The sequence below is a fragment of the Glycine soja genome, chromosome 9 (genome assembly GCF_004193775.1).
Source record: "Glycine soja cultivar W05 chromosome 9, ASM419377v2, whole genome shotgun sequence".
NCBI classification, from domain to species: domain Eukaryota; kingdom Viridiplantae; phylum Streptophyta; class Magnoliopsida; order Fabales; family Fabaceae; genus Glycine; species Glycine soja.
In genome coordinates this window covers 39,540,610-39,549,761 of record NC_041010.1, presented here as the reverse complement: position 1 = coordinate 39,549,761, position 9,152 = coordinate 39,540,610, and the positions used below count along the sequence as shown (strand labels likewise).

At 32.1% G+C, this 9,152-nt stretch overlaps 1 pseudogene; it reads left to right on the top strand.

Annotated features, from left to right (window-relative positions):
- The first annotated feature begins 2,818 nt into the window (after window positions 1-2,818).
- Window positions 2,819-8,474, top strand: LOC114368486 (annotated as a pseudogene).
- Window positions 8,475-9,152: the final 678 nt, after the last annotated feature.

Here is a 9,152-nt window from a genome sequence, read left to right as displayed (position 1 = left end):
TCTGGACCTATAGACACTAACCAAGGACATATACCCACGGGATCAAAACCTTAAGGCAAGACACACACATCTGATTAGTTCTCTTATAATCATTTAGAGCTGTTTTATGATCAAAACAATTACTCAGGGTGAGTTGCCATGAAATTTGTCGAATCTAAGGGTGGCCAAAAAAACAATCGCACTTAAAGATATCTGTCGGTAAGACCCTATACTAGTTAAGAATAAATAGCTTAATGTTTATCCACTTATTAATAGAATAGGGGTGGATGGCAAAGTATTCATACATGTAAATTTTGGTGGTATAAAAAAAATTATGTTGATTTTGGTAATTTGAAATTACTAGAATGCTCTTATTATATACAAAATATATTATAATATTAATTAATTTATTTTTAATATAAATACATGTTTCAAGGTTATTTTACCAGAGTAGGGGTAGATTCTTATAAAAGCATAGATACTCCATTGAATGGATACATGTACCAAATAGGAACACGAGCGCGTGAAAGAGAGAGACTTAACTATTAGTCATATCATAATCAAACCTTCCTGGACCAGTAAAAAAGCGACAGACATGCATCTCGCACAAAGCCGCCACTTCTTGAATAATATCTTCTCAACATATTAATTCAATTGCCTTTCAAAGAAAACACTATGAGTTCATTTGTCAGATAGTACTGGACAAGAGTCATATTCACGGTTACGACAATTAAAAACTATTTCTGAAAATTTAAAAATCGTCACACTGACAATTAAAATTAATCATTAGGATTACAAAGTAAGTAACAATTTGTGATCATTTTACTCAAAAATACTATATAATTCACGACAAATTCATTCTTAATATTTAACTTAATTAACAGAAAATTAAACGAAAGAAATAAAAAAATTAACAATTAAATGAATTTTCTTAATGGTTAATCAATTAAAAAAAAATAAGACAAAAGAGTTCAAGTAAATCAAGGCTAAAGAATATACTTACAATGAATTAATCAAGTCAGAGTAAATCACATAGAAATCTACATCCTTTTGTAAAAAAGGAGCAAAATCACTGATCACCAAAACACTCAAAATTAGAAATTAAAAATTAGAAAATAAGGACAAATTAAATTGAAGTAATCATGTCTCTGCCACAATCCTCTTTAGAGGCACATGCTTTGGTGTTTTCTGATATGACTACAATTACTTCAGTGTACCCTTTGCAAATAATGAAACACATCACCAATTTAAAACGATACTCTGTTATCAAAATATGATTTACAAAGAAAAACAGAATATATAATAACACACGGATACCTCATGATTTACAGAGAAATTATTGATTAATAAGCCGGTAGAAAGAAATTGAACATCCTACTTTGTAATAAATTATGTTAAGAGAAAAAAAAAATACGTGAAAAGAAATAGAGTACACCACTAAAATATATCTTGTATAAATGACCAAGACAATATACAGAAATTTAAATTAATTAGATATTGATTTATTTCATTTTCTTCAAAAACATATCTTAACTAATTTTCATGAACTGGTTTGAATAATATATAATTAAAATAATAGCTACAAAGTAAAACTTTAATATCTCTAATATAAATTCTTAAATTTAAAACAAAAGAATTGTTACAAAATGACACCTTAGAAAATCACTAGCACAATGAAGCAAAGTTTGAAATATCTCTTGGTATCACCCATTTTTCATAGAAGTTTGACTTGATAGAAATTAGATATTTTAGTTAGAAGCAAATTTAATTTGTGCCAGAAATTTACCCTGTTTGAGCTTCTAAAATTGGAACTCTAGACTACTGTGAAATAGATGGGAAGATTTAACTTGCATTGACCTGACAAACCTTAAGGAATAATATCTTCTTAGAGTTAAATGATGATCGCAAGCTATGGGATTAAAACTTCGGCAAATGACATAAAGAATCCAAGATAATTATTAAAATTACTAAAATAAAATATATGAAAGCAAAATATATACCTGATGTGGTTTCGATCATCTTGCTGAACCCAAAAATGTGAGAAATTAAGTCTGTGTATGAAAAGCTTGTATCTGTATTCACACCACATGGTTTTTTTAATCGGCAATAAACATACATTAATAGTACAAGCTTATAAATCAAAGAGCACCTAAAAGGTCCCTCAAAACAGGGAAATTTCTTTCTTTTGGTATTTAGAACAGTAGACCCAATCGATTTCTAGGTTGTAATATGTATCATTAAGTCTCCGTTCGTTTGTAGAGAAAAAAAAAATAATAATAGAATAAGATGATATTCATATTTCCACATTTTACTTTAATTTAAAAAAATTATCTTTTCGTTTTCACTTTACCAAACAATGTGCGTTCTCTGCAAACTATCTTCCACCTTGGCATTTATTCTACCTTTCCCTTTTTCCATTTAAATTTGTTAGTATTCAACTTATTCTCTTCCCAAAGAGATACCAAGCCGGAGAGTGTTTGTCATGTCTGCCAAAATTAGCACAGTTAGTGTAAGAAATGAAAGAACTATTTTTGGTCTAACATAGACACTATAAAAAATCAAAATGAAAGTTTTTTTAACTTAGTAGACCAAGCTGAAATTAAAAATTTAGTGACCAAACATATATTTTAGCCATAATTTTAACTTATGATTCATTTTATCTCCTCTTGATTCTTTTTATGTTCTTCTCTTGTAAGGGTTTACTAACATCCAAACTAACTATTAGACAATCATTAAGGATGAGTTCCGTTACTGATTGAATTTTGGGATGTGACTCTCTTTTCATTATTCACTCTATTTATCATTTATGATTGTTCTTACCCTGAAATAATGAGATATTATGTGTCTTATTCAATCACTGGCACATCAGGGAATAGTAAGGCGATTAAAGAAAGTAAGTAAATCATTTGACGTAGTCTTGGAGCAGATTATCAAAGACCATGAACAATCTTCTGATAGAGAACAGAAAGGCCAACGCCAGAAGGACTTAGTGAACATATTCCTAGCGCTTATGCATCAACCCCTGGATCCCCAGGACGAACATGGTCATGTTCTTGATAGAACAAATATCAAAGCTATTATGATGACTATGATTGTCGCAGCAATTGACACATCTGCTACAACGATTGAATGGGCTATGTCAGAACTCCTAAAGCATCCAAGTGTGATGAAGAAACTTCAAGATGAGTTGGAATGTGTAGAGGGGATGAATAGAAAGGTGGAGGAGAGTGATATGGAAAAATTTCCTTACTTGGACTTAGTGGTGAAGGAAACACTAAGATTGTACCCGGTTGCACCTTTGCTAATACCTCGTGAGTGTAGAGAAGATGTTACTATTGATGGCTATTGCATAAAGAAAAAGTCAAGGATCATAGTAAATGCATGGGCAATTGGGAGAGATCCTAAGGTTTGGTCAGATAATGCTGAGGTGTTTTATCCAGAAAGATTTGCCAATAGCAATGTGGACATGAGGGGATATGACTTTAGACTTTTACCATTTGGTTCTGGTCGTAGAGGATGTCCTGGAATTCATTTGGATCTAACTACTGTTAAGATTGTTCTAGCTCAATTGGTGCATTGCTTCAATTGGGAGCTTCCATTAGGCATGTCCCCTGATGACTTGGACATGACTGAGAAATTTGGCCTCACAATTCCAAGAAGTAATCACTTGCTAGCTGTACCAACTTGCCGGCTAGCTGGGGAAGTTGTAAAGGGCTAAATTAAAATAGATTATGTTTATAGGTAAAATAAGGTTTACTTATCATTAAATTAAGAAATGTCAAATGATACTTGTATTTTATTTCTTAAAATAAATAAGAATTGGTCCCCGCTTTATGGCTTCTTTGTAGCTATTGGATCAAACCCAATGCACTGATTGCAATAGTGTTAATGGTACACACTACAAAATTGTAATATGAAAAGGTTGAACAATACTTCTAATTATTTTTCATTTCATTTTTATGTGTATCTTTCTCTTGTGACATTATATCAACTCTTGTTTTCTTCTCTTCTAAGTAGTTATTGATAAGTTTATTTAGTAAGTATATTAACAATCTTTTATATTCTATTTCTCTTATATTTCTATCTTTCCTCTCTATTTTTCTCCTTGTCTAAACAAAACATGAGTGCAGGCCAAGCCATCACTTGCGCAGGCCCTGCTGCACAGATTGTGATTATTACAATATTCCTGCACCAGTCTGTATGCTCACTGGGTCAAACGACTGTGTATGAAAGAGTCATAACAGGCTACTCCATGGTTCCTTAAAAAATAACTGATAAAAGACTTCACCTCACAACTACCATATCTTCTTAGTATTACTAAAATTCCCTGGTCAGTTCAAAAAGATGTGATTGTTTAACTAATAGCCGAAGCAAACAAATTGCGAGTGGTGGGCTAAGGAATGTTTAGATGGTTTAAACTTGAGTAACTAAATGCTTAAGTGCATGGAGAGACTTTTCCTTGCTTCCCAATCATTTGAGTTACGATTTATTTATTTGATCTGCAATTCTGCATTGATATGACCTTGAAGTTGCATTTTTATATACTTTTGTAATTTATATTTGTTGCTTCAGCAGAAGAGAGAGAATAAATGCATCATTCCAATCTCCATCCTGATTACTGTGATGACTCTGCCATTGGTACCCTATACTTGAACCATTCAGTATTCTAACATTCGAAATTGGAGCAGTAAATCAGCATTGCAACAATTTATGGTAAAGAAATAACAGAATATATAAACGAACTCACTCAGTTTGGTAATCATGGCATATAACAAACAGACATTCTGAAAAATAATCTATCTCATGACAAATGTAAAATAATTCGATCGTCACATTTGAATGCACAAAATGAAGTCAATCATGATGTCGTTCATAAGGTGGAAAACGAAGGGTGAGATTCAATTGACGTCACAAGATTTCATAAGACACATAATTCGTTAATTCTTAGCATCAGAGATAAAGCAATTCTTAATTCTAATGAAACAAATGACAAGCAAACATTCTTTTGCTGTTCAACTATTGTCATTTTCTAAGGATATGTTTTGATATCTTCATCTTCAATGCTCTTTAATCAAATTCAAAACAGCGACCAGGTCACTCCTAATTTATTTTATCAATGCTTACTTTGGCTTTCATATAGATTAGAATCAAATCCACAGAGGATTTTTCTTGGATACAAACAAGATACGTTATCTGATTTCCCACGTAAAAATTATGTAGGTCCCTATATATATATAAAAAAACTAATAAAATCTTGAAATATACGATTTATAAATAGTATATATTTTTTTTATAATAAATTTTTTCTTTGATATATTTTGAATTCTGGAAAAATGATAGAAACAAAATTTAGCTTTTTTTTTTATTGTTTATGTGTCTCATGAAGACTAAGAATTAGAGATAATACTTTGATTTTTTAAATCTTATTTGACTTTAGTGATATTAAGTTTTTTATAATCATTATTCTCATTAAGTAATAGTTATGTCACTCAAAATTTCTTTTATTAATTTAATTATTATTTATTTATCTATTAATTTTTACCTAAGTTAGGTGTCTCTCACATCATTGTATCAATTCTAACAAATTCCACGAGCATCAAAATGTTAAATAAAAACAATTAGAGTTTTGTAAAGTATAATCATCCCGAATCACGACATGAGACAAATCCTTATTGCGCTTTTTTCAACCTCGATAAATGTCATCAACACCAAGGATACATACAACCAAGGTTTTAAGTCATGGTCACTCTCAGAGTTTTGTCACCTTCAACGATTTCATAGGAAATTACATACGATATATTACAATTTTAGTTGCATTGCGGTCACAAATACTCCAAAAAAATTTATGTTGCAATAGAAATTGCGATTGATTGCCTTTTAAAACCTTATTTTAGTATTTATGAAGCATGAACATTTGACACGACGACTAATGTCTAAAATTATCACATACACAAAAACAGAGATTTTATTAAAATGAAATATGAATAATAAATCAAAATATCTAAAATGATGATATATTTATTTTTTAAAATCAATTTTTTAATTATATAAATTATGTAAAGGTGACAACTTATTTAAATAAAAAAATAATTTTTAAATTAGACACCTAACAAAAGTTGGAGTTAATAAGATAGAAGGTAATTTAGTAACAGGAACATTTTCCTAAAAAGGAAAACCTGCAAATAAACACTTCATCTTTCAAGTCGAAGAGCATAATAACAAGATTTAAACGAGTACATAAGGAACTAGAGTCCAACCAACATACACTAAACTAAGATCACTTCAACACAACATGTCTCCTCTAACACTAGTCATTCTCATAGTTCCCCTTGTCACATTAATCTACATCCTAGGCACCACCACCGTGTCCGCCGGGACCGCCACAGTTAGCGATCATCAGAAACCTCCACGTGCTAGGAGGATCAGGAACACTCCCACACTGTTCCCTCCAATCCCTTTCCAAACGTTACGGTCCCATAATGTCTTTACAACTAGGAAACGTTCCAACCGTCGTTGTTTCGTCCCCGGAAGCCGCGGAACTGTTCCTTAAGACGCACGACACCGTGTTCGCGAACAGGCCAAAGTTCGAAACGGCCCTGCGTTTGTGGAGTACGGGCCGTACTGGCGAAACGTGAGGAAGTGTGCACCACGCGCCCTCTGAGAGCGTCGAAATTAGCGTCTTTTGGTGCTCTGAGAAAGAGGGAGATTGGGGCGATGGTGGAGTCTCTGAAGGAAGCAGCAATGGCGCGTGAGATTGTGGACGTTAGTGAGAGAGTGGGGGAAGTGTTGCGGAATATGGCATGCAAGATGGTGTTGGGAAGGAACAAGGATCGTAGGTTTGACTTGAAGGGCTATATGAGTGTTTCGGTGGCTTTCATTTTGGCAGATTATGTGCCTTGGCTTCGCCTCTTTGATCTCCAGGTTAGTGTTTTTGTGTGTGCGTGTGTTAATCAAGATACAAATTCCACAATCAAAATTCATCAAAACTATAATGGAAAAATCATAAATATATATTAATTTTATTAAGACAAAAATATTCATTTACAATTAAAATTTGATCATTTATAGTAACCTTAAGATGATGTCTAACGTGAACCATGAATATGAATCATCTTTGATGAACCACACTGTCTTATAATCATATTATAACCGTTAGATATAATGTATAATATTCAAAGACTGAGATTTCGATACCGGTTGACACTTGAGTTAAAATTATTTTTTATTTGACATTGAGTTTACACAAATGCCCTTCAATTAATCAATTTGGTATATAATCCATGGTATCCTTCTCTTCCCTGAACCCCAACAACACCTTCTTTCCTTAAACAATGTCTTTAGGACTAAATATATTTCAAATTTTTATAAATGATTAAATTTTATTTTAGATTTTTAATAAATTTTTATGTTGTTTGTAGTCTCTAATATATTAAAAAATTTATTTTAAACAGAAATGATTTTATTTACAATTAACTTAAAGATAATTCAACAATGGCCATAAAGATGTTCATAAAATAAATGTAAAGAATACTTTTCAAAATTTACTTTTAATTTTTTTTTATAAATGAATATGAAACTAAAAAACTAATTTAAATTTTTAATATATCCACTTGATAATATGTATTTCAATAACTAATTATGCCTTGTATTTTGTTCTTGGCGGTCCACAATTAAAAGGGATTAACACGACGCTCGAAGAAAATCAGTAAAGAGTTGACAAAATGTTAGCTGAGATGATTGAGGAGCATCAACTAGCTCCTCCAGCACAAGGGCACCTTAAGGATTTCATTTACACATTACTTTAATTAAAGGACCAACCAATACATCCCCACGATGGACATGCACATATAATCGATAAAAGGAGCAACAAGGGCATTGTGTTTGATATGATAATCGGATCATCGGAAACGTCTAGTGATGTGATTGAATGGGCCATTTCAGAACTTGTGCGGCATCCAAGAGTGATGGAAAATCTTCAAAACGAGCTAAAAAATGTAGTTGGAATAAACAAAATGGTGGAGGAGAACGATTTAGCAAAATTATGCTATTTGGATATGGTTGTGAAGGAGACACTAAGGCTATACCCTGTTGTGCCCTTACTAGCCCCTCATGAATCAATGGAAGCTATTGTGATTGAAGGTTACTACATGAAGAAGAAGTCACGAGTTATAATAAATGCATGGGCTATAGGGAGACACCCTAAAGTGTGGTCTGAAAATGCTGAAGTGTTTTATCCTGAAAGATTTATGAATGACAACGTAGATTTTAAGGGGCAAGACTTTCAACTTATACCATTTGGGTCTGGTCGTAGAAGCTGCCCAGGAATGGTAATGGGTTTGACCATAGTAAAGTTGGTTTTGGCCCAATTGGTATATTGCTTCCACTGGGGGCTACCTTATGGTATCGATCCTGATGAATTGGATATGAATGAGAAATCTGGGTTGTCAATGCCAAGAGCAAGGCATTTGCTTGTGATACAATGGTGGCAGGTCTAATATCATAATTAAAGTTAGATGGAAAAAATTGAGAAATTAAAGTGTTTGTATGATGATTTCAACTTATATCACCTTAAGTACTCTAGTTAGTTTGGAATTTCGCCTTTTTCCGCCGTTCCTTTGTAAGTTCACCAGTAGTTCTTTTCCAATTAAGACAATCGTTTCTTCTTTTTTTTTTCAGTTTTGTTTGTTAGTAATAACTCTTAAGTGAGATGATCTTTAAACTAGTCTTCTTACAAAACTACATTGATGTCATGACGAAAGATCACACTAATTATTGATGTCTTGTTATGCGTCCTTAGCCGACACAAGTTATTGTTTAGTCATAATAACTAAATCATTTTTTTAATTTTACACAACAGAGACTTTTAATTCTATAAGTTTCAAATAAATGAAACCAAATGAATGGAGTAGAGGTCTTGGTCAATTTATTTTTTAATAAGATGCTTTGAGCTAGCTTGTTTCGAATCTTGAAGTTAAATGCTATAATAGTAACTTAATTGGTTTTCAGTTGGGACTAATGTAAGGCTTACATCAGGTTGGTAACCAGACAATTTTTCTATGAAAAGAGATTGGCAATTAAAAGGGTAGAAATCTCTCTCTGGATTATCATATTGTCGATGCTTCAGTTCTTTCAAATTTCTTATCTTTATTTAAATTGCTACTTTTTGTAGAAGA